The sequence below is a fragment of the Cucumis sativus genome, chromosome 2, assembly GCF_000004075.3.
Source record: "Cucumis sativus cultivar 9930 chromosome 2, Cucumber_9930_V3, whole genome shotgun sequence".
In the NCBI taxonomy this organism is placed as follows: Eukaryota; Viridiplantae; Streptophyta; class Magnoliopsida; order Cucurbitales; family Cucurbitaceae; genus Cucumis; species Cucumis sativus.
In genome coordinates this window covers 15,346,306-15,360,904 of record NC_026656.2, presented here as the reverse complement: position 1 = coordinate 15,360,904, position 14,599 = coordinate 15,346,306, and the positions used below count along the sequence as shown (strand labels likewise).

General features: G+C 34.5%; 1 long non-coding RNA gene across 1 annotated transcript; it reads right to left on the bottom strand.

Annotated features, from left to right (window-relative positions):
• Positions 1 to 2,435: 2,435 nt before the first annotated feature.
• LOC116402185 lies at positions 2,436 to 9,466 on the bottom strand. Its single transcript, XR_004214635.1, has 3 exons — positions 9,307 to 9,466; positions 8,522 to 8,745; positions 2,436 to 2,768 (listed from the first exon to the last, which is right to left on the bottom strand). It is a non-coding gene; the product is annotated as an uncharacterized LOC116402185 (long non-coding RNA).
• Positions 9,467 to 14,599: the final 5,133 nt, after the last annotated feature.

The following is a 14,599-nucleotide window of genomic DNA, read 5'->3' as shown; positions in this document are numbered from 1 at the left end:
GAGATCTGCCAGAGAAACAAATACGAAGCAACCAAACCAGCTGGGGTACTTCAACCAATTCCAATTCCTGACAGAATCTTAGAAGATTGGACCATGGACTTTATTGAGGGGTTGCCACTAGCTGGAGGGGTTAATGTGATCATGGTGGTAGTTGATCGGCTGAGTAAGTATTCTTACTTTATATCATTGAGACATCCGTTTTCAGCCAAGCAAGTTGCTTCCATATTCATCGACAAAATAGTAAGCAAGCACGGCTGATGGGAACTATTCTAAAGACCTACTAGGCGATTATCCTAAGTAATTTTGTCGATTATCACAGATCGGGATAAAATCTTTCTTAGTAATTTTTGGAAGGAACTGTTTGCAACTATGGGAACTATTCTAAAGAGGAGTACCGCGTTTCAGTCACAAACTGATGGGCAGACAAAAAGGGTAAATAGATGTCTCGAAACTTATCTGCGATGTTTCTGTAATGAACAACCAAAAAAAACGGGATAAACTGATTCTATGGGCAGAATTGTGGTATAATACCACCTTCCATGCATCCACCAAAATGACCCCTTTCCAGACGGTATACCGCAGACCGCCTCCTCCCCTGTTATCCTATGGTTACAAGAAAACTCCTAATAATGAGGTTGACACGCTGCTGAAGGAACGTGACTTAGCCATCAATGCCTTAAAAGAACACCTGTGTGTAGCCCAGAACAGGATGAAGAAAATGGCTGATCGAAATAGATGAGAGTTAACATTTAAGGTAGGAGATGAAGTCTACTTGAAATTGAGACCTTACCGGCAACACTCCTTGGCTCGGAAGAAGTGTGAAAAGTTAGCACCTAAATATTACGGACCCTACAAAATTACTGAAGAAATAGGAGCAGTTGCGTACAGATTGATGTTACCGCCGGAAGCCAGTATCCACAATGTGTTCCATATTTCTCAGTTAAAACTGAAACTGGGTAGTCAACAAGCTGTTCAAAGCCCAAGCCCTAAAAGCGCTAAGCGCTAAAAGCCTTAAATCCTAAAACCTTATTTAGGCTATATGTACCCCAATATTACATCTTGCTCCTTAAATTCAAAATATCGTTTGTACTACAAAGTGGGTCGCATCCATAGTTTCTCTAAATAAGGTGTCCAACCTTTATTCATATACTATAGACTATTTAGGCTATATGTCAAAACTTGATCTACGTTTATGTTTACACATAAAGTTCAAGTTTATTCAAAAAATAGCCTTGGAACTTGATTTATTGGATTTAGGATTATAATATTTTTCTCAATAACAACTTTATTGAAACAGAATATAATCAAACTACGAGTTTTAGGACAAAAAATTCCAACAATTCTTACCCTTCTAATAGACATTATGATATAAGTCTATCAAATTTTATCTTGAGAAAATCTAAAATTTTGCCATATTATTATAAATATTTTAATTTGTTTTGCTATTTTTAAAAGTGACCTTACATCAAAAACTAGACAAACCAAACAACAAAGCTAGAAAAATAATAAATAAGAATGTAATAAAAAGAAACTAAACAGACGGCAAAATGGTGAAAATATTTTGAACCATCCAAGAAAAATAAATTACACAAGTAAAAAAAAAAAGAAAAAAATTTTGAACCACACCAAGAGATCATAAACGGAAAAAGAAAAAAATCATCCACCAAAAGTAAATAAATAAAATTTAATTATCTACTTTAAAATAAAGTAGCAAATGATGAGAAGAAAAATAAAATGTACGAAGAAAAAGTAAACTAAAAAATAAATCCATAATGTAAAGGAAAAATACCTTGAAAGCGCCCCATGCAACAAACAAGGAAAGAAAGAAAGTATTTGGTGCAAATAAAACTACGAAATGTACCAAAATAATAATATACAAGAAGTCAAACTAAAGAATATAATGTAATTTAAAGGTTTAACTAAGAGAACAAAAACTAAATGGTTCTCGAATTTGGAGCATCGACATGAGATGTAACAAGAAAAATTGATTTTTCAACCATCAAGTTTTCTTTAATCACCTCATATCTTTCTAAGATCATATTGGATGTTATACAACAATTGCAATTCACATAGAAATTCACGAAAAAGGTCATAAAACAGATCCCATAATGGTAAAGAGAGAAATGAATACAAAAGTAAAAAATCACTCATATACCTGCGTCAAATTGAGGAAATGATGATTCCTATAAACTACACCTCGGCAAACTTTTTCTCCTCCTTTTGCTTGATTTTTCAATGTTAGGATTTTAATGTTTATTTCATCATCTATAATACTCCTGAAAGTAGCTTTCTAATGATAGAACATTCAGCATATTGCAAATAGATAATTAAAAGTGGTTTCGCAGTAGAAGTATAGGAGTGTCTGTTAAAGTTCTACGAAAACCACAAATGCGTATAGTTCAAAATATGAAAGACATGAAAAGGTTGCAAAAAGATTGAGGACAAGAACGCATACTCACATAGATAATGAGCACAGAATTACAAAGAACATAAATCATGTATGTCAGAGCCCAGATTTCACTCTAAATAATCATTGCCACACTTCAGAATTACTTATAACAACTAATAACCAACTATAATAATATAAAATCACTTCCAGACATAACAACTAATACAAATTTTACCTGCAAAAGCATCAAACATTGTCTTGTAAGGTGTACCCCCTTCATTTGCAGCATCTGCCTTTTCTCAGTGCCCAAAGGATAGAAAAACATCATTGTGGCTTAGCTAGGGAAGCCGAAAGCAAGGCTTTGAATGTTTCAGTTACCCTTGTATACACAAAATTATAGTCAAGGAACATGGTATTTATTTTTATTGAATACAACACAAGAAAGAAATAACGAGTGCCTATAAGTCAAAAATGCAAAAGTTCATGGCAGGCAATGGAAGGAGCTCTGCAGAAAAGGTCCGGTCCAAGACCCACTGTAGTAAGATGTTAGCATCCTTGAGGCAATGTAGAAACCGAAAAATTGTCCATTATTTGCATATGAAGAATCTTTCAGCCAATATTACACAATTGATTGTTTTTTAATTTTCAGATATAGGTAGGGCAAAAGTCAACAAACCTTGGATGCTGTTTAAAATCCAGGGTCAAGTACTGTCACGCATGGCCTCAAAACATCTAAAGAAATTCTTTGGCTAAATATCAATTTATATTCTTCAATTTTGAGGGTTGTATCAACTCAAACCCTAAACTAATAAATATATGAACCGAAAAAGAAAAGAGAACCAAGAGAATAGAATGGGCAAAAAAACAAAAAATCACCCATACGGCAAAAATAAATAACTTCTACCAAGATAACAAAGATATAAAATTTGACAATCTACTCTACAAAAGTAGAAAAATTCAAGAAAGAAGAAAATGTTGAAAGAAAAACTAAAAGAAAAATAAATCCATCAAAGGAAGTAAAATAAAAATACATGTAAAGCGTCCAGTGCTAACATAGAAAAATCAATCAGAATTAGAAATTAATGATAGTCAAATAATTACTGGACATTGTAACAAAGAAGTTATCCATCGTTATAAAAAAAACATATAATTTTGTGCAAATAAAACATAGAAATGTACCAATAATAATATACAAAGAAGTCAAACTAAAATATAATATAATTCTGGAACATATAACTGAAGATAGAATGAGTGTTTATAGACTTAATTTCAAGAAAAAAAAAATAGAAAAGCCAAACGGCAACCATAGGGGGATTTGGGTCGGGTGATGATGAAATAGAAAAAAGTGATTTTCGGACAATCAGATTTCCTTTAATCACCTAAGATTTTTCTAAATTGATAAATGTTATACAACGATTGCAATTTATATAGAAATTTACAAGAAAAGTTATAGAACAGATCCAATAATTATGAAGAGATACATGTAAGATAGAGAATAATACACAAAAGTGAAAATTCACTCTTAAATATTATTTAAACAGGGAATTTATTATGCAAAATCTACATTGGAGAGAAAATGTGTTTTTTATAAATTGAAAATGTGTTTCAGGAAGAGTTTTTTAAAGAGAAAAAAGAGAAGAAAATTAAGACAATATTATGTAAGGGGCCTTTTAAAGTTTGTTTGACCGCCTGTGCCACAATGGCACCAAGGCTGTGTCTTCCATGCATCGATTGTATGCTGTCTTGCTCGTGGAATATACTGACAGTTCAATGAAATGCCTTTTTTCATTCTAAAAGAAAAGTTGACGACAAAAGTTCAAGAAAATATTCTGAAACGAGTTTACAAACAAAATTTGAAGTGAGAAAACTTTTAGAAAATGTTATTGAATAGGCCTTTTAAACTAAAATTTTGACCTGTGAGTGACCAACACCCTTGCTCTTTCAATTTTTCGAAAGTTTTATGAAATGTATTCTTTTTGAAAGAAAAAAAGGAAAACAAAAGTTCAAGAAATATTTTGGAAAGAGATTGTGAACAGGATTCGAAGTAAGAAAACTTTTAGAAAATGCTTTTGGATAGACCTTTAAACAAGAGATTTTGCAAATATCTATGTATATAAACACACATATATACATATGTTCTGAAAAGAGTTTCTAGAAGAAAAGAGGAAGAAAAAAAGTTTGCTAAATGTTTTGTAAATGACATTTGAAAGTTTGCTTCCACATGTGCAAAGATGGCACCAAGACAACATCTTCCGCGCACCGTGTGCATGTTGCCTTGTTGCTCATTGCCCTGTGTGTTGTGGCCAACACCCTTGCTCATGCGGTTTTCGGAAAGTTTTGTGAAATGTTTTCTTTTTTAGAACAAAAAAACAAAAAGGAAGACAAAAGTTCAAGAAATATTTTGGAAAGAGTTCGAAAACAGAATTTGAATCGAGAAAACTTTTTAGAAAATTCTTTTGATTAGACCTTTCAAAAAAGAAATTTTGCAAATATCTATGTATATAAACACACATATATACATATGTTTTGAAAAGAGTTTCTAGAAGAAAAGAGGAAGAAAAAAAAAGTTTGCAATGATGTTTTGTAAATGACACTTGAAAGTTTGCTTCCACATGTGCAAAGATGGCACCAAGACAACATCTTCCGCGCACCGTGTGCATGTTGCCTTGTTGCTCATTGCCCTGTGTGTTGTGGCCAACACCCTTGCTCATGCGGTTTTTTGAAAGTTTTGTGAAATGTTTTCTTTTTTAGAACAAAAAACAAAAACAAAAAGGAAGACAAAAGTTCACGAAATATTTTGGAAAGAGTTCGAAAACAGAATATGAATCGAGAAAACTTTTAGAAAATTCTTTTGAATAGACCTTTCAAACAAGAGATTTTGCAAATATCTATGTATATAAACACACATATATACATATGTTCTGAAAAGAGTTTCTAGAAGAAAAGAGGAAGAAAAAAAGTTTGCTAAATGTTTTGTAAATGACATTTGAAAGTTTGCTTCCACATGTGCAAAGATGGCACCAAGACAACATCTTCCGCGCACCGTGTGCATGTTGCCTTGTTGCTCATTGCCCTGTGTGTTGTGGCCAACACCCTTGCTCATGCGGTTTTTTGAAAGTTTTGTGAAATGTTTTCTTTTTTAGAACAAAAAAACAAAAACAAAAAGGAAGACAAAAGTTCAAGAAATATTTTGGAAAGAGTTCGAAAACATAATTTGAATCGAGAAAACTTTTAGAAAATTCTTTTGAATAGACCATTCAAACAAGAAATTTTGCAAATACCTATGTATATAAACACACATATATACATATGTTCTGAAAAGAGTTTCTAGAAGAAAAGAGGAAGAAAAAAAAAATTTGCAATGATGTTTTGTAAATGACATTTGAAAGTTTGCTTCCACATGTGCAAAGATGGCACCAAGACAACATCTTCCGCGCACCGTGTGCATGTTGCCTTGTTGCTCATTGCCCTGTGTGTTGTGGCCAACACCCTTGCTCATGCGGTTTTTTGAAAGTTTTGTGAAATGTTTTCTTTTTTTGGAACAAAAAACAAAAACAAAAAGGAAGACAAAAGTTCACGAAATATTTTGGAAAGAGTTCGAAAACAGAATATGAATCGAGAAACTTTTAGAAAATTCTTTTGAATAGACCTTTCAAACAAGAGATTTTGCAAATATCTATGTATATAAACACACATATATACATATGTTCTGAAAAGAGTTTCTAGAAGAAAAGAGGAAGAAAAAAAGTTTGCTAAATGTTTTGTAAATGACATTTGAAAGTTTGCTTCCACATGTGCAAAGATGGCACCAAGACAACATCTTCCGCGCACCGTGTGCATGTTGCCTTGTTGCTCATTGCCCTGTGTGTTGTGGCCAACACCCTTGCTCATGCGGTTTTCTGAAAGTTTTGTGAAATGTTTTCTTTTTTAGAACAAAAAAACAAAAACAAAAAGGAAGACAAAAGTTCAAGAAATATTTTGGAAAGAGTTCGAAAACAGAATTTGAATCGAGAAAACTTTTTAGAAAATTTTTTGATTAGACCTTTCAAAAAAGAAATTTTGCAAATATCTATGTATATAAACACACATATATACATATGTTCTGAAAAGAGTTTCTAGAAGAAAAGAGGAAGAAAAAAAAAGTTTGCAATGATGTTTTGTAAATGACATTTGAAAGTTTGCTTCCACATGTGCAAAGATGGCACCAAGACAACATCTTCCGCGCACCGTGTGCATGTTGCCTTGTTGCTCATTGCCCTGTGTGTTGTGGCCAACTCCCTTGCTCATGCGGTTTTTTGAAAGTTTTGTGAAATGTTTTCTTTTTTAGAACAAAAAACAAAAACAAAAAGGAAGACAAAAGTTCACGAAATATTTTGGAAAGAGTTCGAAAACAGAATATGAATCGAGAAAACTTTTAGAAAATTCTTTTGAATAGACCTTTCAAACAAGAGATTTTGCAAATATCTATGTATATAAACACACATATATACATATGTTCTGAAAAGAGTTTCTAGAAGAAAAGAGGAAGAAAAAAAGTTTGCTAAATGTTTTGTAAATGACATTTGAAAGTTTGCTTCCACATGTGCAAAGATGGCACCAAGACAACATCTTCCGCGCACCGTGTGCATGTTGCCTTGTTGCTCATTGCCCTGTGTGTTGTGGCCAACACCCTTGCTCATGCGGTTTTCTGAAAGTTTTGTGAAATGTTTTCTTTTTTAGAACAAAAAAAACAAAAACAAAAAGGAAGACAAAAGTTCAAGAAATATTTTGGAAAGAGTTCGAAAACAGAATTTGAATCGAGAAAACTTTTAGAAAATTCTTTTGAATAGACCTTTCAAACAAGAAATTTTGCAAATATCTATGTATATAAACACACATATATACATATGTTCTGAAAAGAGTTTCTAGAAAAAAGAGGAAGAAAAAAAAAGTTTGCAATGATGTTTTGTAAATGACATTTGAAAGTTTGCTTCCACATGTGCAAAGATGGCACCAAGACAACATCTTCCGCGCACCGTGTGCATGTTGCCTTGTTGCTCATTGCCATGTGTGTTGTGGCCAACACCCTTGCTCATGCGGTTTTTTGAAAGTTTTGTGAAATGTTTTCTTTTTTAGAACAAAAAAAAAAACAAAAAGGAAGACAAAAGTTCACGAAATATTTTGGAAAGAGTTTGAAAACAGAATATGAATCGAGAAAACTTTTAGAAAATTCTTTTGAATAGACCTTTCAAACAAGAGATTTTGCAAATATCTATGTATATAAACACACATATATACATATGTTCTGAAAAGAGTTTCTAGAAGAAAAGAGGAAGAAAAAAAAAGTTTGCTAAATGTTTTGTAAATGACATTTGAAAGTTTGCTTCCACATGTGCAAAGATGGCACCAAGACAACATCTTCCACGCACCGTGTGCATGTTGCCTTGTTGCTCATTGCCCTGTGTGTTCTGGCCAACACCCTTGCTCATGCGGTTTTCTGAAAGTTTTGTGAAATGTTTTCTTTTTTAGAACAAAAAAACAAAAACAAAAAGAAAGACAAAAGTTCAAGAAATATTTTGGGAAGTGTTCGAAAACAGAATATGAATCGAGAAAACTTTTAGAAAATTCTTTTGAATAGACCTTTCAAACAAGAGATTTTGCAAATATATATATATATATACATATGTGTATATACATATGTTCTGGAAAGAGTTTCTAGAAGAAAAGAGAAGAAAAAATCTGCTGGAAAGACCTTTTAGAAAAGTGTTCTGTCATTATATGATTAGTAAGATGGATAAAGTTAGTGCACACCTTCACATAAAAGAAGATTATGTAATCATATCGAATAAACAGTTATGTAGTTCTTCATCCTCCTAAAACCACAATTACTCAGACAGTAACAATGTTATTGAAGGTAAATCAACCTTAATAAACTGGGAAACACAAGGAAGTTGTGTGATTGTGTAAGTTGGTTATGAACTTATCACCTACATGTCAGAAAGAGTATTTGGTAATGATGCCAAAAGAAACATTAGAAAAGTAAAATGACATTACCTATAAAAGTTCACATAAATGCACGATTAAAAAGAATTGCATTTAACAGAACCTAACTTAAAGCTCACAAGCAAAAATTCAAAAGTGGAACAGTTGTACCTTTTGCTTCGGTCAAGTCTTGCTCCAAAATAGAAAGCCACAGAGAGCAAACAGGAATCACCATGTACAGCAACAAGAGGTCGCCAATATTTTCTGTCCATGCCATCTGTTGCAAAATTAATTCCAAGTGCAGGCTCTAGAAGCTCCGGTGGAACCTCTGCCTACTGGAAGAACCATTTCCCATGTTTCATTAGGATGTCCATACAGACAAAAAATTTCCTCACCTGAAAAAGTAGTAATCAAAGTTTAAAATATATGAGAAGCTTCGTCATAAAACGATAGTAAATCCCAACTCTCAGAGAAGAATTGAAATAGAAAACCGATCCTGGTACACACCAGTTACTGTCTAATTAAAATAAACGTAAGTCGGTAAGTGTATTTGAAAACAATTCCAGGATCTCGAATTCAAGGAAAAAACATTAAATCTGAAGCAACTCCCAATCCTTTGTCACTAAAAGAGACTAGAATATAATACCTCTACTCATTATCTCGTTTAAATTCGCCAGAAATTAACAGTAAATATCATTTATTAAAAAAAAATCATCTAGATAAAAACGCTGCAGAAATTATAAAAATTGAACACTTCGAATTCAAGAAACAAACATTTAATCTGAATCAATTGCCAATACTATGTAATCAAAAGTGATTAGGAAACAATACGCATCAAAAGCTTGTCAAACGAGCCCTAAATTTGACATTTAGCGAAAAACAGTAAAAAAAAAAAAAAGACACGAAGCAAAAACGATGTAGAAAGATAGTGCCCAGAATTTAGAAAGCCGCATCACCTGAATCACAAAGGCCGTAGAATTCACAAACGTCTGATAATGAGAAGAAGAAAAGGAAAAGGAAAAGGAAAATCAGTATTAGGGTTCAGAGGTTAGACCAGCGTGCACTGAGGCGGAAAAAGAAAATTCTGGAGAAAATTGGTTTGCGATGGAGGTTATCTGTAAAGTTAAATAATGAAGTAAGTAAACCTAAAAATGTAGCCGTTGGATGCCGTTGACGCCATTAAGTTTCAAACTAAGACAGCTGGCTAAAGCTTTATTATAATTAATCTTTCCATTAAACCGCACTGAGTACTCACCCATACCATTTATAAAAATAAATAAAAAAGGATGTTGTAAATTACAATGCAATGTAAATGACATTATAAATTAAATAATAATGTAGCAATTTACCAACTCTTATTTACACAGAATAATTTATGCTTTTTTTAATGTATTAACGTGAATTTTTTAAATTTTAGAAAAATGAAAATCAAATTGAGCTATATATAATATTTTTGTGAAATTTTCTATTTTTGACCATTGCTCTAAAAAAAATTTTATAGTCTACTAGTATTTGTAAGATAACAATAAATTGAAAAAAAATTATATACTTATAATTTTTTAGTTTTAATAATTTATTTATTTTAATATTATATTTCTCCAATATTTGTGTTTAACCTTCCCTAGTTTATTATAAATCATAAAATATTCTAGTATTATAATTATAACAAATATTTAACCTAAAACATGTTTATAAATAAATTTGTTGTCCATTAATATTTAGGGAGTAACATCCACTAATTTAATCATTTATAAATATAATATCAAACACATTATAAACAACTTAACTGAATGAGAAAAAAGTATTAAAATATCAGCCCTAATCCCTAAAAGCCCTAAGCGCCCAAAAAGCCCTAAGAGCACTAAAAGCCCTAAAAGCCAAAGAGCCCAAAGCCCGAGCCTTAAAAGCCCAAGCCCTAATCCCTAAGCCCTAAGCCAAAGGCCCTAAGCCCTAAAAGCCCTAAAAGCTCCAAAAGCCCTAAATGTCCTAAAAGCCCTAAAATCCCTTATCCCTAAATACCCTTAAAGCCCTTAAAGCCCTAAGCTCTAAGCCCTAAGCCCTAAAAGCGCTAAGCCCTAAAAGCCCTAAGCCATAATCCCTAAAAGCCCTAAGCCCTAAAACCTAAAAGCCCTAAGCGCCCTAAAATCCCTAAAAGCCTAAGCGCCCTAAACCCTAAACCCTAAACCCCTAAACCCTATACCCTAAACCCTAAAGCCATAAGCCCTAAAAGCCCTAAAAGCGCTAAAAGCCCTAAGTCATAAGCCCAAAAAGCCCTAAGCCCTAAAAACCCAAACCCCAAACCACTTGTAGCCAAGTTTCTTCATGGAAGATTGCTTGCAAAGATCCCAAGTTTGGTTATATTTCATTTCCTTTTATTCCTACAAAAAGAAAACAAGAATTTCCATCGAATTTTATTAAATAGGTTAAACTAAAATTTTTAGAAAAATGAGCGGAATTGTTTAAGCTCGGTTGCATTTTCTAAGTATCACTTGAATTATCAAAACGACCTAACAAATATTCAATACAAGTTCATAAGTCATAACCTAGCAAAAAGTTCAAAATTTTTGAAAAAAAACTACAAGACCCAAAATGGCAACCAAGTGTGTAAATGCAACGAACTTAGTTCAAACCAACCAAAACGTGCTCAAAACGTGTCTAGCTATTACTTGAGTTTTCAAAACGACCTAGCAAATCCTAAGTGTAAGTTCGTAACTCATAATCTACCAAAAAGTTTGAAAAAAAGCATTTCAAGAGCAAAAATGACAACCAAGTGCAACAAACTCAATCTAACCTAAAATGTATTCAAAACGTGTGTAACTATCACTTGAATTTTCAAAACGACCAGCAATGCTTAAGTGTAAGTTTGTAACTCACAACCTACCAAAATTTCAAAAAGTGTGAAAAAAGTACTTCAAGACCCAACATGTCAATCAAATGTGTTTAAAACTTAGTTTCAAACCAACCTAAAACGAGTTCAAAACGTGTCTAAGTATCACTTGAACTTTCAAAACGACCTAAAAAGCTTAGTGTAGGTTCATTACTCAAAACCTACGAAAAAATTTCAAATATTGTGAAAAAAGCACTACAAGACCCAAAATGGCAACCAAGTGTGTAAGTGCAACAAACTTAGTGCAAACAACCTAAAACGTGCTCAAAACGTGTCTATGTATTACTTGAGTTTTCAAAACGACCAAGCAAATCCTAAGTGTAAGTTCGTAACTCATAATCTACCAAAAAGGTTGAAAAAAGCATATCAAGACAAAAAATGACAACCAAGTGCAACCAACTCAATCTAACCTAAAATGTATTCAAAACGTGTGTAAGTATCACTTGAATATTCAAAACTACCAAGCAATGCTTAAGTGTAAGTTTGTAACTCACAACCTACCAAAATTTCAATATGTGTGAAAAAAGTACTTCAAGACCCAGCATGTCAATCAAATGTGTTTAAAACATAGTTTGAAACCAATCTAAAACGAGTTCAAAACGTGTCTAAGTTTCACTTCAACTTTCAAAACGACCTAAAACAGCTTACGTGTAGATTCATAACTCATAACTTACGAAAAAAGTTCAAATAGTGTGAAAAAAGCACTACGAGACCCAAAATGGCAACCAAGTGTGCAAGTGCAACAAACTTAGATCAAACCAACCTAAAACATGATCAAAACGGGGCTAGGTATTACTTGAGTTTTAAAAATGACCTAGCAAATCCCAAGTGTAAGTTCGTAACTCATAATCTACCAAAAAGGTTGAAAAAAGCATTTCAAGACCAAAAATGACCATCAAGTGCAACAAATCAATCTAACCTAAAATCTAATCAAAACGTGTGTAAGTATCACTTGAATTTTCAAAACCACCAAGTAATGCTTAAGTGTAAGTTTGTAACTCACAACCTACCAAAATTTCAAAAAGTGTGAAAAAAGTACTTCAAGACCCAACATGTCAATCAAATGTGTTTAAAAGTTAGTTTCAAACCAACCTAAAACATGTTCAAAAGTGTCTAAGTTTCACTTCAACTTTCAAAACAACCTAAAACAGCTTACGTGTAGATTCATAACTCATAACTTACGAAAAAAGTTCAAATAGTGTGAAAAAAGCACTACAAGACCCAAAATGGCAACTAAGTGTGTAAGTGCAACAAACTTAGTTCAAACCAACCTAAAACATGCTCAAAACGTGTCTAGGTACTACTTGAGTTTTCAAAACGACCTAGCAGATCCTAAGTGTAAGTTCGTAACTCATAATGTACCAAAAAGGTTGAAAAAGCATTTCAAGACCAAAAATGACCATCAAGTGCAACAACTCAATCTAACCTAAAATGTAATCAAAACGTGTGTAAGTATCACTTGAATTTTCAAAACGACCAAGTAATGCTTAAGTGTAAGTTTGTAACTCACAACCTACCAAAATTTCAAAAAGTGTGAAAAAAGTACTTCAAGACCCAACATGTCAATGAAAGTGTTTAAAATTTAGTTTCAAACAAACCTAAAACGAGTTCAAAACGTGTCTAAGTTTCACTTGAACTTTCAAAACGACCTAAAACAGCTTACGTGTAGATTCCTAACTGATAACTTACGAAAAAAGTTCAAATAGTGTGAAAAAAGCACTACAAGACCCAAAATGGCAACCAAGTGTGTAAGGGCAACAAGCTTAGTTCAAACCGACCTAAAACATGCTCAAAACGTGTCTAGGTAGTACTTGAGTTTTCAAAACGATCTAGCAAATCCTAAGTGTAAGTTCGTAACTCATAATCTACCATAAAGGTTGAAAAAGGCATTTCACGACCAAAAATGACAACCAAGTGCAACAAACTCAATCTAACCTAAAATGTATTCAAAACGTGTGTAAGTATCACCTGAATTTTCAAAACGACCAAGCAATGCTTAAGTGTAAGTTTGTAACTCACAACCTACCAAAATTTCAAAAAGTGTGAAAAAAGTACTTCAAGACCCAACATGTCAATGAAATGTGTTTAAAACATAGTTTGAAACCAATCTAAAACGGGGGATCTCGGCGCGCATTTTACTTGACGTAAGCGGCTCGCTTGGCTCCCTCTTTTTTTTTTCTCTCCCTCTCTACCGGCTGCCATGATGGGTGAAGAACTCTAAGGACCTACTGGCGGGGTCGGGTTTTGCTTAGGCAAGAAAAGCGGAGAGGATCCCCACGAAAATTCTGAAACCGGGGGATCTCGGCGCGCATTTTACTTGACCTAAGCGGCTGGCTTGGCTCCCTCTTTTTTTTTCTCTCTCCCTCTCTACCGGCTGCCATGCTGGGTGAAAAACTCTAAGGACCTACTAGGCGGGTCGGGTTTTGCTTAGGCAAGAAAAGCGGAGCGGATCCCCACGAAAATTCTGAAACGGGGATCTCGGCGCGCATTTTACTTGACCTAAGCGGCTGGCTTGGTTCCCTTTTTTTTTTCTCTCTCCCTCTCTACCGGCTGCCATGCTGGGTGAAAAACTCTAAGGACCTACTAGGCGGGTCGGGTTTTGCTTAGGCAAGAAAAGCGGAGAGGATCCCCACGAAAATTCTGAAACCGGGGGATCTCGGCGCGCATTTTACTTGACCTAAGCGGCTGGCTTGGCTCCCTCTTTTTTTTTCTCTCCCTCTCTACCGGCTGCCATGCTGGGTGAAAAACTCTAAGGACCTACTAGGCGGGTCGGGTTTTGCTTAGGCAAGAAAAGCGGAGAGGATCCCCACGAAAATTCTGAAATCGGGGGATCTCGGCGCGCATTTTACTTGACCTAAGCGGCTGGCTTGGTTCCCTCTTTTTTTTCTCTCTCCCTCTCTACCGGCTGCCATGCTGGGTGAAAAACTCTAAGGACCTACTAGGCGGTCGGGTTTTGCTTAGGCAAGAAAAGCGGAGAGGATCCCCACGAAAATTCTGAAACCGGGGATCTCGGCGCGCATTTTACTTGACCTAAGCGGCTGGCTTGGTTCCTCTTTTTTCTCTCCCTCTACCGGCTGCCATGCTGGGTGAAAACTCTAAGGACCTACTAGGGGGGTCGGGTTTTGCTTAGGCAAGAAAAGCGGAGAGGATCCCCACGAAAATTCTGAAACCGGGGGATCTCGCGCGCATTTTACTTGACCTAAGCGGCTGGCTTGGCTCCCTCTTTTTTTTCTCTCCCCTCTCTACCGCTGCCATGCTGGGTGAAAAACTCTAAGGACCTACTAGGCGGGTCGGGTTTTGCCTTAGGCAAGAAAAGCGGAGAGGATCCCCACGAAAATTCTGAAACCGGGGGATCTCGGCGC